Source organism: Haplochromis burtoni, unplaced genomic scaffold, assembly GCF_018398535.1.
Source record: "Haplochromis burtoni strain Fernald_Lab_line unplaced genomic scaffold, NCSU_Asbu1 Contig_80, whole genome shotgun sequence".
In the NCBI taxonomy this organism is placed as follows: Eukaryota; Metazoa; Chordata; class Actinopteri; order Cichliformes; family Cichlidae; genus Haplochromis; species Haplochromis burtoni.
This window is the reverse complement of record NW_024582441.1, coordinates 1,696,225-1,715,735: the sequence shown is the minus strand read 5'-3', so window position 1 is coordinate 1,715,735 and position 19,511 is coordinate 1,696,225. Positions and strand designations below refer to the sequence as shown.

Here is a 19,511-nt window from a genome sequence, read left to right as displayed (position 1 = left end):
GGGGGGTTCATTTCCCAGCTTCGCTTCCCACTTCCACTTAGCCTGCTACTGATGAGCCCATTGGTCAACAAAGCTGTCAGCCAACAGCTTATTCATAGTCGAGGGGGTGAGAGACCAACCTAATTTATGCCACACATTAAAGGATTAAAATGCAGTACTGTGATATGAGGGACTGCCATTAGCACAGTCAATCTGTCAGGAGGATCACTCGGCGTGTTACCAAATCAATGCCAGCCATATGGAAGACAGAAGGTCAAGCACCAGACGCAAACAAACAAGGGGGAGTGTACCAATATTATGATAATCTGATGACTGTGTCCATCATAACGCACAGCAAAAACCAGCTGGATTGAATTACTGATGGGAGTTTTGTGTAGGAGCACAGGAAAAAACAGTCTGCAGGGAAAGATTTGAGAGGACAGGAAAGTCAGGCTCCCAAATTTCTACACCCCCATATGCTTTTAAGTGTGTCTCCTCTTGCAAAAGTTTTGCTAAAAATCAGAGCAAAAGTTATATTTAATAAGCTTTGGACTCGCTTTACTACAAGACTGCAATGTGCCGCTCAAAGGTATGGATAACTGATTAGACCACTAGCACTTTTTCAAAGTGAAACGAGGACCCATTAAAAGCAGATTTTTTTTCCCCCTATAAAGATTAATCAGAGCTACAGTGTGGTGGGAACACTGCGACAATTAGTAAACATCAAGCACGAAAGATGTCGCAAAGCAGAACAAAACGATACGAGGAGAAGACAAAGATAACCAAAGCAATTAAAAGTACAACAAAGCCATTCTTTGTATGTTACTACTGCTGCATTGTATGGATCAGAGTTGCCGTCTTTCAGGGCTGTGGTGAGCCATCGGGGCAGAGGTGAACAGCCTATTGTCTTCAAGGCTCAATAGGAGGCAGGTAAGATGAAACACTGCACACAAATACATTCCTGCTATCAGTTTTCCCGTAAACGAGGGTGAGGGAGGTGTTAATGATGAGGAAAGGAATGAGACTGTAGCAGAAAGGAAAAGAGAAAGAAGTTTTGCTCTGTAAGATCTATAAAAAGGCACTCTGGAGCAAGAGAGTGATAAACAGGTGGGGATTTTTGATGAGGTTATATGCAGGGTTGTTTTCTGGCACTCCCTCCATCTCTTTCCTTTGTACTGAACGTTGAGATCAACTTTGCTTATTCTCCAGTCACTATGACAACTTGCCTTGAGTACACGGTGTATTGTTTTGACGCTGATAGATGAATGAATGAAGAGCTAATAGACAGAAAGACATAGAGCTCAAGGAGACGGATCAAACGGGAGGGGGGGGAGACATAACCTGATATTTCTCCTCGAGTCAGTCTGTTAAATAAAATTAAACAAAATCCACTGAGAAGCTGTGGCTGGCTGGAAGCGAGCAAACACACGAGGTTAAAAAATATATATAAAAAGTGGGTACTTTGAGTAAAGTCGGGAACTATAAAATTCAGCAAAAATAAATGAATAAAACTAGGACCTTCCACTAAAAAGACAAAACATGCATGCGATTCAAATAGCACACTCATGACGCAGTTAAAGCTTTGAAATAAATAAAGTAGCAACATCCTGATTCCTCTTGACCCTTTTTTGTCACAAAGTAATCTAATAAAGCAATAAACACATAAAAAAGGTCCAAAGTAGCGTAAAGTGACCAACTACCAGCACTTAGTAACAAGTGTGTTATAACACCCATCCTTAATTGCTTTTTCAGCAATTACTTGACTAATGAATTTAACGGGTCTTAACCTATTACATTCATCCATCCATTCGCGTCCGCTTATCCTGTTCAGGGTCGCGGGGGGCGCTGGAGCCTATCCCAGCTGTCATAGGGCGAGAGGCGGGGTACACCCTGGACAGGTCGCCAGTCTGTCGCAGGGCCAACACACAGAGACAGACAACCATTCGCACTCACATTCACACCTATGGGCAATTTGGATTAACCAATTAACCTATCCCCACTAACCTATTACATTCATTCCATGTAAAATGATTTGCTTTGGAAAACTTAGTTTCATTCTTACTAGGCCCCAACAATGAACCAATACCTTTAAAATGGGAGTATTTGCTGCACGTCCCAGTTTTATGAGAACATCACTTGGGTATTTTGGTATTTTAGACTCACCAAAAATGCATTGCCCTTAGGAAATTTTGCTGAGTTTTTCCCCCGAAATGCAAATATACATTCTAAAAAAAGATCAGATTGTTACCAATAACAAAAATAGCCATCGTTTCCACCCTTAAAACACATTATTACCATTACGACATAATTCTTCAATGAACCGTGAACAAGATCATATCTATTCCCCAGTGTAAGCTAAGGCAACAGCACAGTAACTCAGAAACTCACAAGATTACAGCTCCAGCACCTGTGAGGTCACTGCCACTCAAAACAAAACCTCCGCTGCCTGTCAGTCAAACAATTTCAAAGAACGCAACGAGGAAGCGATGAGTTAATTAATTACTATCTATTTTAAAAAAATAAATAAATACAGCTCTATATTGAGAGCAGAACTCAGCAGCCGAGCTAGATTTTAGTAGTGAGGATAAACACCTTTTACCCGTCTGAGAGGTGAACACCAGAGGATCAAGTTTCCCCTCAATAACAGTGTGAACCCTGGTTTTAGCCTGTAATGGCTCAGCAGTCACAATGATGCTACAATTGATCTGACTCTCAGAAGATTGAAGCCACTTCTCAGAGACCGTAAAGAGGAGCACAATAACAAACACACACACAGACACACTGGTGCAGGCACAGCAGCCAACACACGAGCTGCCGGAGCAGTCTCCTGTCAGGTCGTCATTACATTGGATGTGAGCTGCCTTTGTTTACCATCCACCCCCTTAAGGCAGAGTGACAGATAGAGGATTGGGATGTGAGGAGTAGATAGATGGGGGTATGAACAGTCAGAGATGTCCCTGCCATGCTTCAAGGACAAGACGGGCCCTTCAATATCACAGCCACTGTGTAATTAGACAGTGCTCTGTCATGCACCAAAGAGTTTCTTTTATTTGTGTCATATTAAGCGCAGCATGGGTATCCCTTACTGTGCTTTGCCATTGAGACCTAACGTAAAAAAGGGCAGCAAAGGGGGATTTGTACAAATTTAATTACATTCATAATTCGCCCATCTTTAGCTGTAATCACTCGGGGTTAAGTTAAGTAAATCCCCTTCTCAGCTAGCCACCCACACCCTCTGTTGCCTTAATAAGCGGCGTACTGCCTGGCTTTTCAGGGGAATTTTACTGGCAGCCTGAAACTCGCTAAGAGAAAGTAAACAAAGTTCTTGGTATGCAGTAGTGAAATATTAACAGATATACTCTTTCGACTGAAGTGTTGTGAGCTTTGGTTTGGAGTACTGCGGCTCACATGTTTGTGCGTATGTGGCTGTCTGCCAGTGTATGATACTGTGTCTCAGAGGCCACCTGCAGTGTCTCCGAAAGGCAGGGAAAGGAGAGGGGGGGAGAAAAAAGCGGCGCTGTGTACATCTTTGTGTGTCTGTTTTTGAGTGTTTGTTTGGCGCACCTCGCAGCCAAATCGCGGCGCAGGCAGGCAGGCAGGCAGCCCTTCGACAGGGAGGGAGAGGAGTGAAGCAGATCAAACACAAGCCAACTAATCACAGACGCTGGCTAATTAGCGCAGTCCTCAAAGGGGAACCAGGAATGAGTGATGATTCCCCCTTATGAATTTCCCAATGACGCTGTGCCGTATGCCACCATGAATACTCACGGTCACAGAGAAGGCAGAGCAGAGAGGCTAAAGTGCAAACAGAAACACCTCTGGCCTTGTTGTAATCTTATCATCTGAGAGCGAGGGGGAAAAGTGGCGCTCAATATCTTTTATCAGAGTTTCAGTCGAGCACACAACACACACACATACCTCCTTACTGTCACAAGCTTTCTCTCTCTCACACACACACACAGCAACATTTTATCTCAACATCCTCAAATTAGGCTTCATGTAACGTTTCCCATTAAGGGATTTCTGGAGCGATTAAATCCCAAGCGTGGTGACATTCCAGCCTCTGGAGTAAAGCACAGGTTGACGTTCCTGTGCGCAAGCTCTGAGCGTTGATTAGCTGGTGGATCTGCCACACTGAGCCCAGATTTCCACAAGATCAGAGGCAGCCAATTACAGATGTGACACGCACGTATTTGCACACACTCCCGAACGCGCCCTGCCACACCGATGCAACCACACGCCCATCCAGAAACAGATTTCTCCAGGCTTAAGTCATCACAGTGGCAAGAACTCCCCTCTTGCTTCTTCTCTAATATCGGATGAGAGGGTCCCTGTCAGAGGATGCTCAGTTCACCAGCCAACCCCTTACTGAGGCAGAGGCAAAGAGACAGAGATAACAGATGAACACAGAGAGAGCTAATAAAGATTCTAATAAGTCTATCCAAAGAAGCACAGGCCACTGAGGGGACTCAGCCTAAATAAAACCCACTCCATCACTCTTCAAGTGTCCAAGTCCCATTTTTATCTCTATACATCTTAAGCTAAACATAGAATTCTAATTCCAGCGCTGAGCCTGACTTTGAACAGCACAATGTCGCTGGCGAAATGAAAAACAGAAACAAACCTTCGCCATTCACATTTCTCTCATTTCCACAGATTTATAGAGGAAACAATACTCTCCCCTCTACCCTCTGCAGAGCTGCCATCAATGGCCAACATTTGTTTCACATGATTACAGTGCGACAGTTGGCATTCATGTGGCAGACAAATACGCAGATTCCAGACTTATTGTTATGACATTAAATCCTTACGTGCTTTGAACATTAACAGCCGCATCAAGGAAGGCTGGAAAGTGAAGCAAATTGGAAAGGCTGGTCAGAGAAGACGAGGGGAGGAAAAAACAAAAAAAGACATCTGAAAGCAAAATTAAACTCGCCAATTTACGCTTGAGCAACGTCGGAACAAAAAGACACGTAGATAAATAGGAACATAAGAGACACTGGAGGGGGAGACAGAGAGATGTGAGTGTGGGGAGATAAGAGGGAAGAGAGGAGGTGTGTGGGGTAGGGAGGGTACTGCAGAGCAAAGAAACAGCTGCCGAGCATCACATCTGCTCCAAGTGGAGTCATCAGCAAACAGACAGACTGGAACCAACCCACTGAGGTAAGCCCCAGGGGGGAGGCGAGGGATGGACACAGGAAGAGTGCGGGGGGAGCGGGTGGGTGTTGATATGGCCAAGCAACAAGAGGATGAGAAGGATGCGAAGGATACAATTAAAGAGAGGGAGGGTGGAAGAAGATGAAACTAGGATGACTGTGCGCAGAAGCTGAGCACGCTTTACTCTTTCCCCAGACAGAAGAAGGTGGGGCAGGTCGGTAGATGGCTTTGCATGGAACAGGAAACTCGAATCACTTGCTGTCTTTTTCCTTCTCCTTCTTCACCCACCCTTCTCACTCCTTCCCTGACATCCTTCCTCTGTCTCCCTCCCTCTCTCCCCCTCGCCTTCTTTCTCTTCAGCAAGACTGACAGAACAAGAGATGCCTGTGAGAGTAAAGATGAAAGGCCTGTGAGGGAGGTGTATGTGTGTGCGTGTGCACGAGGTGAATGAATGACCCCTCTATCCCTCATCCCCACTTTAGAGCCATCCTGCCCTTACACTAAAGAAAAAAAAAAAAGAAAAGAAATACATATAACGCCACAGGGGCCATGTGGAGGTCACACCAGACCGTGTTTGCATTGTGTGTGTTTGCGTGCGCTTCACTTCTCTATTTGTACTCACACCATGTTCCAACGTTAGAAAATGAGACACATCAAACATCGCTCTAACAAGGCTGCCACAGCAGGAATACCATCTTATGCCTAGCTTCGTGTCCTGTAGTGTACACCTACGGCCTGTGGAGAAGCACCCTGAGGAGAGGTAGGGACCCTGAGAAGTGCACATTGTTCATTCATGATAGCAGCCACTGGCAGCGAGGGCAACCCCGTAGCAGAGTAAGCGATGTCATTTGGCAGCAAATGAAGGGGAAAGAGCAAAGCCGTTTCTGCATCTCTCTGAGGTCTCACAGCTAGCTCTAACATTAAGTTAGCCTGGGCGCGGGACAAAGCCCAGTTTGTGTTCACGTCTCCGCATGGCGAAATAAACATAGCTGCTGCTTCACAGTTTCCTTTAGCTCGCCTTCTCCTTTCCTCTTATCTTGCCCTGTTTCGTTGTCACCCCCGCTGCCTAAAAGAACAATCTACCCACACAGCATGCCCTTCCAAAATATTTACTCACTCAGTACTGGCTGAATACAAAGGCCATTCTCTTACCCCCTCTTAGGTCTACCATTCAAACAAACTATGCATCCACATGAAATTGCAGACTGCACCTGCTCTTATTCTCACTTTCCCCTCTCTCTAGATCGTGCACGCCCGCACACATTTGTTTACTGCAGAACATCCTCCTTTGCTTTCCTTTCCATGTCTAACTGGTTTGTGCCTTAGACTGATCTTTAAGTTGCAAAAGAAAACCAAGCACAGAAGCAACAGTAGCCATCCCACCTTGCCTGGAGCAGGGAGTGCGTTTCTGCCGCTCGCATCCTCACAAGCACCCCTCTGATTCAATACCCCTGACACTTTCTTAACACCTTTTCCTTTGCAGCTTGTGCCCTTCTTTCCTCTTCCACCACTCCTCTCTTATCTCAATCTGTCACCTTACGTTCTCCCCTCAGCCCCCATTTCTCATTGCATCCTCTCTGCAAACCAATTTTCAAAGCAGCTTTTCCAGCTAATCCAACGTTTTCTGTTTTTAGCATGCAAACCCAAATATAAGTTCATTAACAATCAAGTGCTGAAATCAGCTGCAGTGTTGCAAAGCTCTGGCTTTTCCTGGCTTCCCATTCATTAGCATATGTTTGAAAACCCAAGTCTAAATGAAATGATCAGAGTCGATGAACTACAAACAAAGACCCAGAATTAATTCTGTGTGGCGGCTGCATGTCATGCTTGTTTTTAATTTCTTGCACTTATAATTTTTTAACTAGGCGCTTAAAAAATAGATGCAAATGAACGGAGAGTCAGAAGAAGCCTGGGCGCCCTGAGTAACGACACGTCCCCGGGGTGTCTACTGTTTTCGGGCGATTGTTCGCATACTCCTGTGGGGGATGCGCATGCTAATAAGTAATAATGTTCCATCAAAGTGAAATGCTGCATTGAGTCTTCCGTCTTGCAGCTCTACAGCATCCTTGACTTACACGCAGCCTTCCCATCCTCCTCGCTGTTAAGGGATATGGTTCCATGCGCTGCACCTGTGTCTCATTACAGCCACTGATGGTTCAGTAACAGGCTCCTCTCTTTCGCTCACCATTGTGCTCTCACTCTTTCCCTCCCTTTAGCTACTGCCAACATACATTTACCTCCAACAGCATGGCCTGCACTCATCTCTTCCCCTTGCTCATCCGAGTGCGTGCTTTCGCATGATCTCTGCAGCCCCATTTGTCCTGTCGCTTCTACCATTACAGTCTTGGCACGGATGGGGTTTTTTGCCAACTGTTAAGCAATCTAATGATTTTTTTTTTTTTTTGCTACACTGATCAATTCCTTCAATTTTACCTCTAAGCACCCTTTTACTCGAAGAGGACATTTACAGTTTTCAGCATGCAAGCTCCTGTCAGCATTATTGTGATTTAACTTTGCAGTGCTCATATTTTCACTGTAAGAACAATTCCAATGCTGCAACTAATAATTACCATTTCATCTACCGATTAAGCTCCGTTAACAATCAGGACTCACTAATCAAAGAATGAAATATCAGCAAATCTCCACCATTCTTATGTTGAAAATAGAAAATGTTTCGCATTTGTCCTCCAAATCATTTTATCAGGACATTCCAGATAAACACGTACTCTGTCTTTATTTGTTGAAAATAAACAGAAAAATCTAAACACCACTAATCCTGCTGTATGAAAAGGTTTTGTGATTGTGCCCCTAAGGCTTAGTTTTAACTTTACCTGTCAACCGCAATTGTTCCCAAACTGAATCTGGCTTTTCCAGATGTTGCTTTGCAAAGTTTGGATGGTGACTTTTGGGATGAGGTTGCAGGTAAGGTTTCCTTATAATGACTCTTCACGTAGAACCTGTTTGTGCTGCTCAGTGTAACTGTGCACCCGCCACTGCTGCGTCAGCCAAGTCGTCCTACAGCTCCTTTGAAGTCATTCGGAGGATTTTCCTCTGCCTTTTAGCCCAGCCGGAGCGCAATTTTATCTGAAATTGTTCTTAGCCATTCACCATTCCCTTTTACTGCCATTTAATAATGACATTTCAGAAGGTGGAAAGCTAGAAGTGTTTTGATATCTTTTTATAGCCTTCCCCTGCTTTGAAAGCATCAATCAGCTTCATTTTCAGATCAGTCAGCTCAGAGGAGGCCATGGTCGTTGAGTGTTAACAAACGGTTTGAAGAGTCAAGAAAATTTATCATGCTCTGGAATTATCATTAGCTCCTCCCTAATGAGTCACTTAAAGGCTAATGCTTTGGCTACATGAACCCACAGGATGTGTGGACTGTTTGTGTCAGGGTGTGCCACAGTAGGTTTTGTTTTATTCTTATTTTTTGTACTCGCTGCACCTGCAGTGCTTGTTCAGCGTAAGGCTGTGTGACTCATAGGTTAAAAAAAAATTTTTTTAAATTAAAAAACTTTCAGATCGTGTTGCATTTTCAGGATTTTGGATCCAAAAACTTTGCAGAAAATCTTTTTAACAGACTACAGGAGATGATATAGGGGATAACGTTCCTAAGAAAGTGCCAGCTGGTACTGGCAAAACAAACGCAGACGCTAAAGTCGCTTAATGTATAGCGACAATTTCATTTAGCAAAGAAATAAAGAAATCAGTGCTTTATGACCCATTTCTGTGTAAAAGGACTGGACACACACACACACACAGGAAGATTGGGTGCTCTGAGAACATAAAAGTAGACCAGAGTAGCCCGTTTTATTGATTATAGCGGGAGCATAGTGTTGCAGCATCTGCTCTGCAAACCGCATATGTTACGTGTTGTGTAGCCACAGGCTAATGAGCTAATTAAGTTCACAGACTTTAAGTAGAACTTTAAGTAGAACGGTGCCTGAAGTTGTGCACTTGCACTCATACAGTTAAAAAAAATAAATAAATAAATGTTTTTAAGCTCATCAAATTAGAAGAAAGAAAAATTTTACAGCCTGCCATCTGTTCATGGTGTGTCTTTTTACTAGAAATAAAAAAAAAGAAAGAAAAAAAAAAAACAATACCTTAAGTTAAAGTTCACTTTGACTGTTTATCACCTTTATATCACGGCTGTAATATTTCAGGCTACAAGTCTTACTGTGCTAACCTGTTATAAACTGTGAAACAACAGGCAGCCACACAGCTGGATTTCAACTCCAGTCTCTCCATTGTAACTGCAACTTCATGTACAGTAACGGTGCAGAAAACAATGAAATAAAAGCTTTGTGTTCATAGCTGTTTATGAAGAGCGTCTTCATTTTCCCCCAATAAAAATCCTCAGAAATGATGAAAAAAAATCCATAATTAAAGAGATAATATATAACATAGTGAGCAATACTAAAAAAAAAAAAAAAAAAAAAAAAAAAATTATATGTAATCCAACCATTATATGACATTAAAATCAATCCCTGTCCCACAGAAATCAAGTCTAACATTCAATACAATCAGTCTGGCACGACTATCATATCACAGTCAATAAGGTATTATTTTAAGACCAATTAACCCCAGAGTCAGAATTTAAAACTACAGTGCATTTATTATTCGTGACATATTAATGTAATACTGTGTTATGAGTCCACTATGAGTCTTAAAACCAGATACTGGGCCAAAAAGACAGTAACATTAGCTTTGATGGCTCCTGAGATAACTGCCTCTACACTGATGGTTTCAAGATGAGTAGAGGGGACTGAGTGGCTGTGAGCATTAGAAGACCGTGGACAGACTCCCTCCTACGCTGCACATATTAATTCTTCTAATGGCTCAGCTTGTCACACGTTGACACTGCATAATTATGTCATCTACAAGGGACGAGCTTTTTAAAAGGGCAGACGCACAGTGCAGCTGAGAGCCTTTGTCAATGGAGATGTTCAAAAATGCTAATATGAGTCTTAAAAAATGGTTTACTTTTAGCTGGTGAGGCCCTTAAGTCCACAATATTGTAATCATGTTAGATCTACTGATACTGAACGGATACCAGGATGAGCAGCCCAGGTTGTCTTAATATAGATGCCAAGTCTTCCATGGAAGGACTTTTACAATAACGAACCAGCCAATTCTGTAAGTATTATCCTGAGTGACAAGAGCGTCCATCAAACCCAGAGGATCCTCTCACCCATGGCCTCTCGTCATCCATCAATCCATCCTGACAGCCCTACCTCCATCTATGTAAATAAACAACAGAGAGGGAGGAGGAGCTGGGGGAAGAGCTGAGGAAATCAAAGTAGGACAGTCAAAGTAGAGGCAAGCAGGCCAAGTTAGGTTTAGAGAATGTAAAGGAAAGGAGACATGCGGGAGGGAGGGTTAGATAGCGAACAGCTGTAAAATGAAGAGAAGTGAGGAAACTGTAAGGAGGCAGGAAGCAAACACAATTGACTGAGGTGATGAGGAAGGGAGAGAGGACAAAGTCATCAGGAAGGAATGAGGAGGAGAGATAAACTGGAAGGAGGAGGGGGGGGACTGACTGACACAGGGACGACAGCCAAATCAGCGGACACACAAGATGGAGTCACGGAAAAGAATGCGAAGACGGGCGAGAGCGGAGGGAGGCACAGAGGAAAAACATCAATGGAGGACATTAATAATCCATCCCAGATAAAGCAATTCTGTGTAAAAAGAAAGGAATTCACTGGAGAAGGAGACTGTGGAGGAAAAGGAGACAAACAAAAGAACAAGAGAAAGTTAGTAGGAGGAGCCTGAGGGTCTCCTATTAAAAAACAAGAACAATTGCGAACACTTGTGTTAGTTTACACAAGCAGAGGAACCTTTCCTCACCTCGCCCCCCCATCTTCCCGAGGCTGTGTCTATTTAAATGTGTGCTTAAATGGCGAGTGCTACTGCTCTAATCGCGGCTGGCATCACAGCACAATCCTTCTCTACCTTTCCCCCCCAGCATTCAGTCTTCTTCTGTCGCTCAGACCCAGCACACCCTCCTCACACGCACACGCGCGCACACACACACGTACACCGCATGACTCTGCTGTGCCAGAGGAAAAAAAAATAAATTCATGAATCACTGGTGAACAAATCAGCCGCAAGCTTGTTGCAAGAAGAGCAAACTGGGAAGAAGCGAGAAGGGAAAAAAAAGGACAGAAATAAACGGAGAAAGTGTTTCCTTTAAAAGCTTCTAAAAAGGAAGACTATTCAGGAGATGGCTTCCAGCATCCTGAGGGAGCAAGCACACACCCAGAGGACCCCGGTGACGAGAAGAGAAGATACCCCCTCGCCTCCCCACCCCTATCCGGCTCTTCCTAAAGAGGCCAAGACAGAAAGCCAAAGCAGCAAGTGGCCAAGTAACAAGCAAGTGCATGATACATGGATGGCACAAACATGTGTTTGCACATAGCAAACATCCAACTTTCTGTATGAAAAGCGCACCAACACCTTACGTACAAAGAAAACTTGTTAAAAGGCACCACAGTGCTCCATCCACACAACAAAAAAGCCCCTCCGTCAGCTTCCATTTCAAGAGAAACTATGCAATCATCTCTTGTTACAGAGCCACTTTCCCTCTAGGGCCACTACTGAAAAGCAGCTCTGTCCATTGATACAGGTGTGGTGTGGAGGGAGAAAGTGAAGAGAAGGGGAAGGGGGACAATGGATGGCCTTTTCAATGATCTCCCTCAGTTCACCTGGATTAGAAGGAATGGAGGCTGAAAGGAAGGAGGAGGAGGGTCTCTAAGCTTGGCTAAGAACAATGCTGTCTCTGTTTGCAGTAACACCGAGTGCATCACTTTGTCTAGCATCAGCCAGCCGACTGCCTGGACTAAAAACCATCATCCCGGGGTTCAATGTTGAACTGTTTTTGTGCAAACGCACGCTTAAGAAGCACTTAAAATGTTGTCAAACAAGACTCCTGACCCAAGATGTTTCCATTATTTGAAAGCAGGAAACACAAATGTGAATATACTGCTCCGACAACACTGAGTTCTTCACTATATTTATCTATTGTTAATTACAGACACGGATTTTTGTCCAGTGATCATTTTCCTAGATTTTTTAAAATGTCCAAACATAATGGGAAAAATAATATGGTGACATCTTCATAACCTGTTTTGCCTCATCAACAGTCCAAACCCAACAATATTTCGTTTAGGAAAATGACAACAAAATTACTAACGAGAGACCAATAAAACATCGGTCTTGAAAAGCACCTCATTCACAATTTAAAGTAGCTGCGTGAAAAGTGTGTGAAACTGACGAGATCCTATGAAATAAACTGTGGTGCATTTTCACTTTACCTGAAAAATCTTTAAACATTACAATTTTCACCACACCAGTATTAACCCCCACAGCTGCACACAGTATCGTGTCATTACTTGCACACATTATGAAGCCCTTTCTTTCTATATTTGCACAAATGCGTCACGTAGCAACACCAAAAGCTTTTTTAAAAATAGATAAACAGGTATCCAAAATTGTGTTTTGCCACAATCTTGACTTGCATATCTAGTAGGTAGTAGCTTAGCTAAAGTGGTGAAGAAATCCCATTGCTCTGCCATTGCTGGCAGTTAATCCTCCTACTATGTCTGTGTTTACATTTATGCACAGATCTGCTGCTCTTTTATGGCATCTGCTCTCTTTAACGCCCTATCACGCATCTAGAAGTAATTAATAAGAGCTTAACAGCGGTAATGGTAGCAGGAGCAGCAACAGTGGAAGCGGGGGTAGGGGGGGCTGTCATGACAAAGAAAAGTTCAAGACCAACGACGTCACACGCCACGGTCACTGTGTGGATCCTTTTATGCTACATTTCCATTTCGATGCCGCGAAGGTTCAGCACATCTTAGTCTTTTTTAGTAAAAAGTTTTAAATGTGTGAATAAAATGAAAGCGTTCACGGTAAATAAGCAGCAAGATGTACTGGGGAAAACAAATGAACCGGATTGTTTTTTATTTTAAAATATTCAGAGTGTTTCGCTTCTCCCACACATACAAAAAAAAAATAAAAATTGCACAAAGTTTCAGAAGAAGAAAAAAAAAAGCAAATTTTCTGCTGAAGTTTCGGACAGTATTACGGTTTTTTTTTCCTCTGGGAATTAACTCTTGAGACATAATCCCATTTCAGCCTCAGTGTGAGATTCTTGTTAGATGAGTCAAGCTATATTACCAGCCTAGTCACCGCCTGCGGGGGAGACGAGTGTGTGACAGCATCTAGCAGCAGGGGAGTGGACACCGTCATCCTGATCCTAGCATTGCACGACAGGTTAGTTCTGCTGAAATGAAATAAAATCCTGCATCTGTTTCCATTTCGCCGTCTCACCAACTCGCTTCATTCTCAGCTCTCGCTCCGTTGACTTTGTTGTGTCAGTTCTCCTTTTCTGTCCTCTGTACAGTAATCAAGTGATTCAACCATCAAATCAGCCCAACATCCCTCAGCACTCGTGTGTGTACGAAGCACGCACTGTTTTCGTGCTCTGCGTGTGTGTTTGTGGTCGCGCGAGGACGTGGTGCTGATTGTCGTTCTGCAGGCTGGGCAAGGGAGAGGAGGGTGAGATAATAAGAGGAAGGGTGAGGTGGGGCGGCGCACTGTAAAAAGTGTCACAGCAACTTAACCTTCAAAAAAAATGCCCACTAGGGTTGAGGAGGTGGTGTTGTCGCCATTAGAGGAGAAAGGAGGAGAGGAGTGCATGAGAGAGAACGGATGATTGATGTGTGCAAGAAGGAAAAAAGAAAGAACGAGAGAGAGAGAGGAGAAGCACTCGTTAGGAGGGGAAGGAAGGTACAGATGCCTGCATTACAAATGTCTGTAGGGAGGGTTGGGGTTGTTAAGGAAGTATGAGAAGAAAGTAGAGCGAGAGACACGAGGAGCAAATGAGAGTAAGAAGGAGGAAAGTAGCAAAGGCAGTTTGGATAGGCTTAAGCAGAAACTCCAGGCCTGACATAGGTGGAAGAGACAACTGGGGAATTGGACGGTGGGACAGAGACGGCATGAGAGCTACAGAAGAGAAAGAGAAAGATAGAAAGCCTAAGAGGATAGAGGAAAGTAACAGACATTCCAATTACAGAAGGAAAAGGGGGGATTAATGACTAAGAAACAAAGTGGAGGAGAACAAAAAACAGGATGAGAGAAGAGGGGGGGGAAAAAAAGAGATACAGTAAGGCACAGCAGTTTGCTGAGCAGATGGATCAATTATGCGGGCCAAATTACAGAAAGGAGGAAGTTGGTGCATTAGGAGAGGACGTGAACAAAGAAGGCAGAAAGAGCAGGGGAAGAATGAGTCAAGATGGAGGAGTGGAAGTAAAGGCACAAATGTGACAGGAGGGGGGGCAAGTGGCCGATTAGAGAGCAGGCAATCAGTTTAGCAGATGAATGAGACAAATCACTTCAATGAAGGAGGACCTGCTCTCCCTAAGGAGCGACAAACAAGCAAACCCTGGCACACCCTGTTGACAAAACACTGGGTTGATAACTGAATAAACCTGCTGCCTCCATTTGACCTTAATGTGATGTTTGCTTCAGGGGAGGATTTAAAAGCTGCCGTTTCAAGGCTCTGGGGACTAATGACGAGACTGCTGCTCGTTTATCAGCGTAGCGTGGCTGTACATTTTTAAACCAATAAGTGAAACAGTAGATATCAGCGACGAGATCGAACCGCAGGACTGTGGAAACGACCGCTCGCCTTGCGAAACACAAGAGCACGCTTCACACGCTTTCAGTGAAATAAATAAATAAGTAAAATAAAACCTGTTTGTGCATCGTCTCTGCAATAGCAAAATCAGTTTTCTTATCTCATACTTCCGAGATCCAATCTGTGCGAGAATACTACATTTTCACATTACGCCGTGTAATTTTTACTGTGTTGCTCTGATAAGACTAGCAGGATCACGAGGGAAAGCTGACTGAATTGAAAGCAGTCGGTGTGCAGACACGGTTTTTGAGGAGCACGACTCTGTGCCCGGCTACCAGAGCCTTGACAAGACCCTGTCGCAACAAATTCAATTTCCTTCTGTGAATTGGACATGACCTTGTCAAAGTCAGATGCGATGAGGACGCAACACGTCTGCGTTTGTGTGTATTAAAAGCGGTGTGCAGACAGGTAACAAAAGGAACTAAATGCAGCATGCTTGTAACGCGTGCTGCTGGAGCTGGGGAAATCTGTGAAGGGGGACACGCGGGCAGTACTGCCAACAAAACCGGCTCGACATTTCGCAAACTGGGGGCAGAGAGGACACGCGGAGGGATTAGCTGAGGAACAAAGGGAGAGATGTTTCAAGGTACGGCCGTGTCGACAGTGCAAGCCCTAAATGTTTTCAATATCACATAAGGGCACTGCATCATCCACCATTCAATACCAGATCGATAACGCAAACCACCTTCCACCTCACAAACTCCATTTAGACACATTAAGGTGACTGCTAATGAGCAGGAGAGTGTGTGTGCGTGCGCACAAGTATATAGGGACACTGTGAGGAGGACGCAGTCAAGGGCCTCGGTGCTTAGCTGCACAGAGATCTGCTGAGTGCACTATGGGGATGGTTTTAGAAATAAAAAGGATGTGACAAAGACAGAAGAAAGAGGAGAAGGATGACAGAGGGAGGTTACAGGCCAGGAAACAATAATAAAAAGAGAAAGGTTAGTGGAGGTAGTCCTTTACTGTCTGCAATGAAGGCTCTTTAGTTATTAAATATGTGCCTAATGCTTTGAGAGCGTGAGAGAGAAGAAGAGGGGAGGGAGGTGCGACTAAATTACAAATGAGCTGATAATTCCTGGCCTCCCTGGTTCACTCCCTCACACAGTTTTCTGCAATCCTCCTCCAGCACCTCTGCCAAGACGCTGCGGTGTGGAATTTGAAAATGTCGACAACCTCAACCCTCCCACTCACCGCTCTGCCTCCGCTGCTCATCCTCTGATTTTTTCTACAGCAGGGTCACAGAGACACCCATCTCCCAAGCCTAGTTAATTAAGAGGATTTCATTTTAAAGAGTTTGGCTGCCTTTCAATGGATCTTCAATTGGAATTACCGCTCATTCTCTACGTCGGCTGAGCTGGAATGGGTTTGACCTGCATCCCCCTAAATTCCATCTGGGGTTTGTCAGGAAAACGCAGATAGGAAAATGCAGATTTGGCAGAAGGTATCTTGACTAATGGTGTGGAAATGTGTGTGTGACTGGAAAAAAAAACAAAAAACAAAAAAAATCCCACTGTATACAAGATAAGCTCCTGGCATGCAACTTCAGCAAACGCTACAGTCTTAAAAGTCTCCATTATGTAGAAGCATGTGGGTGGGCAGGGTACATTATGGAACGGTATCTTGCGTCGAACCTTAATCGGTGCGTGTGCACATGCACGCAGATTTGATGTAGATAGGAGTTAAACCCAACACCTGCGCCAAGAATATCATCGACCCCAGCACAGTTGTGTTTTTAGAAACCCCTTAGCTGCACCATGCATATTAATAACGTTTGGCATTCCTTCCAAAAGAAGGATTTCTGCTCATTTTCCTTTGGATCAGATGGGACTGACTTCAGCCGTCTGGCAACTCTCAGAGCCAAACACAAACATGCCGGCTGGGGGCTCCCAGTGTGACCTCCATCCACCCAGCATGTACAAGTCAACGGAAGAGAGCAGGGAGGGACTTCAGACGCAGAGCTGCTGGCTTTGGCTCTCTTGTCACAGGAAACCCACTATCATTATTACAAGTTGCAGGATAAGCCTCGTTTAAGGCAGTCAATTAAATGAGCATGGAGTTGGGGAAAAAAAGGAACTCCTCACATCTGATGTCTGTAGAAGATAACAGGGTTGCTGATGAGGATAACACTTGCCTTCCTGAAACAAACAGTAATACACACATGCAGTGTCATTCTGTGATGTGTCGCCTCCGCCCTATTATTGGAATGTCATCTGACTTACAGTGCAGCCTCAGGTTACATCGCCCATGCATCACCAGCTAAATGTGCACACGTATCTGTGCCTGCCTCTGTGGTATACTATGTGGCCTAAAACACAACAAGATGCAGCGGCTGGCGCACATCGACCCCCTCTGCTCCGCTCCATCCATCCAGTCTAATAATATTTGCCAAGTCAACAATAAACTTGATGGATCTTTTGTGTCTGTGGTCACTGGTAATGAAAACTCTATGGAGCAAAGTAATCTCACTAAAACCTGATTTATCAAAATAGCTGTATACCTAAAATCCGGTAAAATGTCAAGGATCAACAATTTAATCAATTTAGCTACCATATTGGTTTTAAAATGAAAAGTGCCTTGTGCTAAAATGTTTTCAATACGTCAGTTAAAAAGCTTCACATTTGTCACAATTTTATAGTGGGATAAGTGGTGCTTCATTTCTGAGCGACCATTAAATATTACCAAGTCCTGCACCTGGAAAAAAAATAACAAGTAGTATTAAAAAGCTGTCTAAATCATTAGGCTCATCTGGTGAAATGCCAAAGCTTCAATCATTTCACAATTTTGTTATTCGAAATTAATTGGGACACATTTGCCAAACACTGCCCACGTATAAAGGGAAATACAATGAATTGGCATCACTCTCATGTCTCCATTAAGCCATATATTCAAGAACACTTTTATGTCTGAATCAACAAACCTTTAATGGCGACCATAAGCGAGAGGAAGACGTTATTGATGTGTCATTTAAACAGGAACCCTCAGCGAGTATGTGTGTGCGTGCATGTGTGTGTGTTTTTACCAGCACATATCACAGTCGGGACGAGATTTTCTTTCACACGTACAGAAGCACACACCTGACCTTTTCAAAATCCTTCTGACATTTACGGTGCTGGTGCAAAAGGGTGAGGACAGCTCATTTACATAATGATAGGACCAAACCTCAACAGCCATTAACACAAAAAACTAAAGCCAGACTGAAAACTCCTCGCTCCACTGAGACTAATGAGATACTAAGGACTTACTTTTTTCTTCCCCTTTATTAGCATTGAAAAGAAAAGAAAAAAAAACCTCCTCTCATGATCCATCAATTACATTCCTCTTAATAGACAGAGTCTAGTGCTCTTCCTCTGTTGTGATGATGAATTGTTCCAGACTTGGCAGGAATACACTGTTTCACACCATGTGGAGGGGAACTGTTAGACCTAATAGTCTGAACTATTGCACACCGAGGACTGCCAAAAGAAAGATCAGTACATTCGAGTCAATCAGTATCCACGCTAAGTACATCTGTGTGTGTGTGTGTCTGTGTGTGACTGAACAGGGTGGGCAGTTAATGATTGTGAAAATGCTGTGGTTTTTTCAGTACTTTGATATTCTACTGCATAATCATATTAGCTGGTGTGATTGTAGCTGTAAAAAGAATACAGCTCTGAAATCCTACAGTCATGACAGGCTATGGTAAGGTCATGTGGTTTATTGTCCTGTCTGGCTGCATGTTGTTCCTGTCATAAACAGCACGGCCTTGAGTTCGAAGAGAGGCGGGGGGAGCGAGGGAGGCCATCTGAATAACCCAATCACTACCATCACCCACACAAAAGCTCTGGACAGGAAAGAATAAAAGACAGCAGAAAAAAAACAGACGGAGACAAGAACAAGGCCTCTGTATGTAGTGGACAGCAGCGGTGGGGGAGGGAGCGCATGCTTGGTGGGAGGGAGGGGGAGAGATTTCAAATGACGGTGGGAAAGAGGGTAGCCAGGGCGTCGCCTGTCTTAATCAGTTGCTGCCTGTTGCGTTTTCCAGCCAATCCAGAAACTCAGCCACATCAATCCAACGCACAAAAGCAGCGGGCCGCTGAAAAGCCACCTGTTTTTGCTTGAATCTGAGGAGAGTCGTCAAGAACGGCTTTGCATACTTTTCTGAATGCTTTCAGGTATACAAAAGATTAAAAAACACAACAACAATGGCTTATTTGTGAGCGGAGAAGGACAGAGTCTCTTCCCCCAGCCCTGACCCTGCATGCCCACCGGTTTCTCGGGCGCCCAGCCAGCCACCCCCTGCAAACACGCAGCTTACTCAGCCATAAAGACAATACTCCCACAGCCTCATACTCCCCCACTTTAAAAAAAACAAAACAAAAAAAAAACACTCCCCCTCACGTAAGCCCACCGTTCTTCCAATAAAAACATCTCCTTGGTAATGGGCCAAAGCCTTTCTGACCCACATCCATGGTTCGTGGTGATCTTGGGGGTCGGGGTTGGTATTATAGTTCAATTTCAGAGCTTAAACTGGCAGGCCACTTGTCTGCTGAACTCAGAAATATTACAGAAGCCAACATAATTAAAAACCTATCCAATTCAATATTGAATTGGATAGGTTTTTACATTAAAGCTGGGCCGTGTTAAATTGAAAACTTTGCAGAAAATTAATGAACTTCTTTCGCTC

The 19,511-nt window shown here is 43.9% G+C and overlaps 1 protein-coding gene and 1 long non-coding RNA gene across 3 annotated transcripts in view; both read right to left on the bottom strand.

Moving 5' to 3' along the window:
• si:ch73-22o12.1 (nectin-2) overlaps positions 1-19,511 on the bottom strand; it is an 85,638-nt gene that overhangs the window by 63,957 nt on the left and 2,170 nt on the right. The gene's annotated exons all lie outside the window — the stretch shown is intronic.
• Positions 431-8,160, bottom strand: LOC121814754. Its single transcript, XR_006054547.1, has 2 exons — positions 1,984-8,160; positions 431-1,766 (listed from the first exon to the last, which is right to left on the bottom strand). It is a non-coding gene; the product is annotated as an uncharacterized LOC121814754 (long non-coding RNA).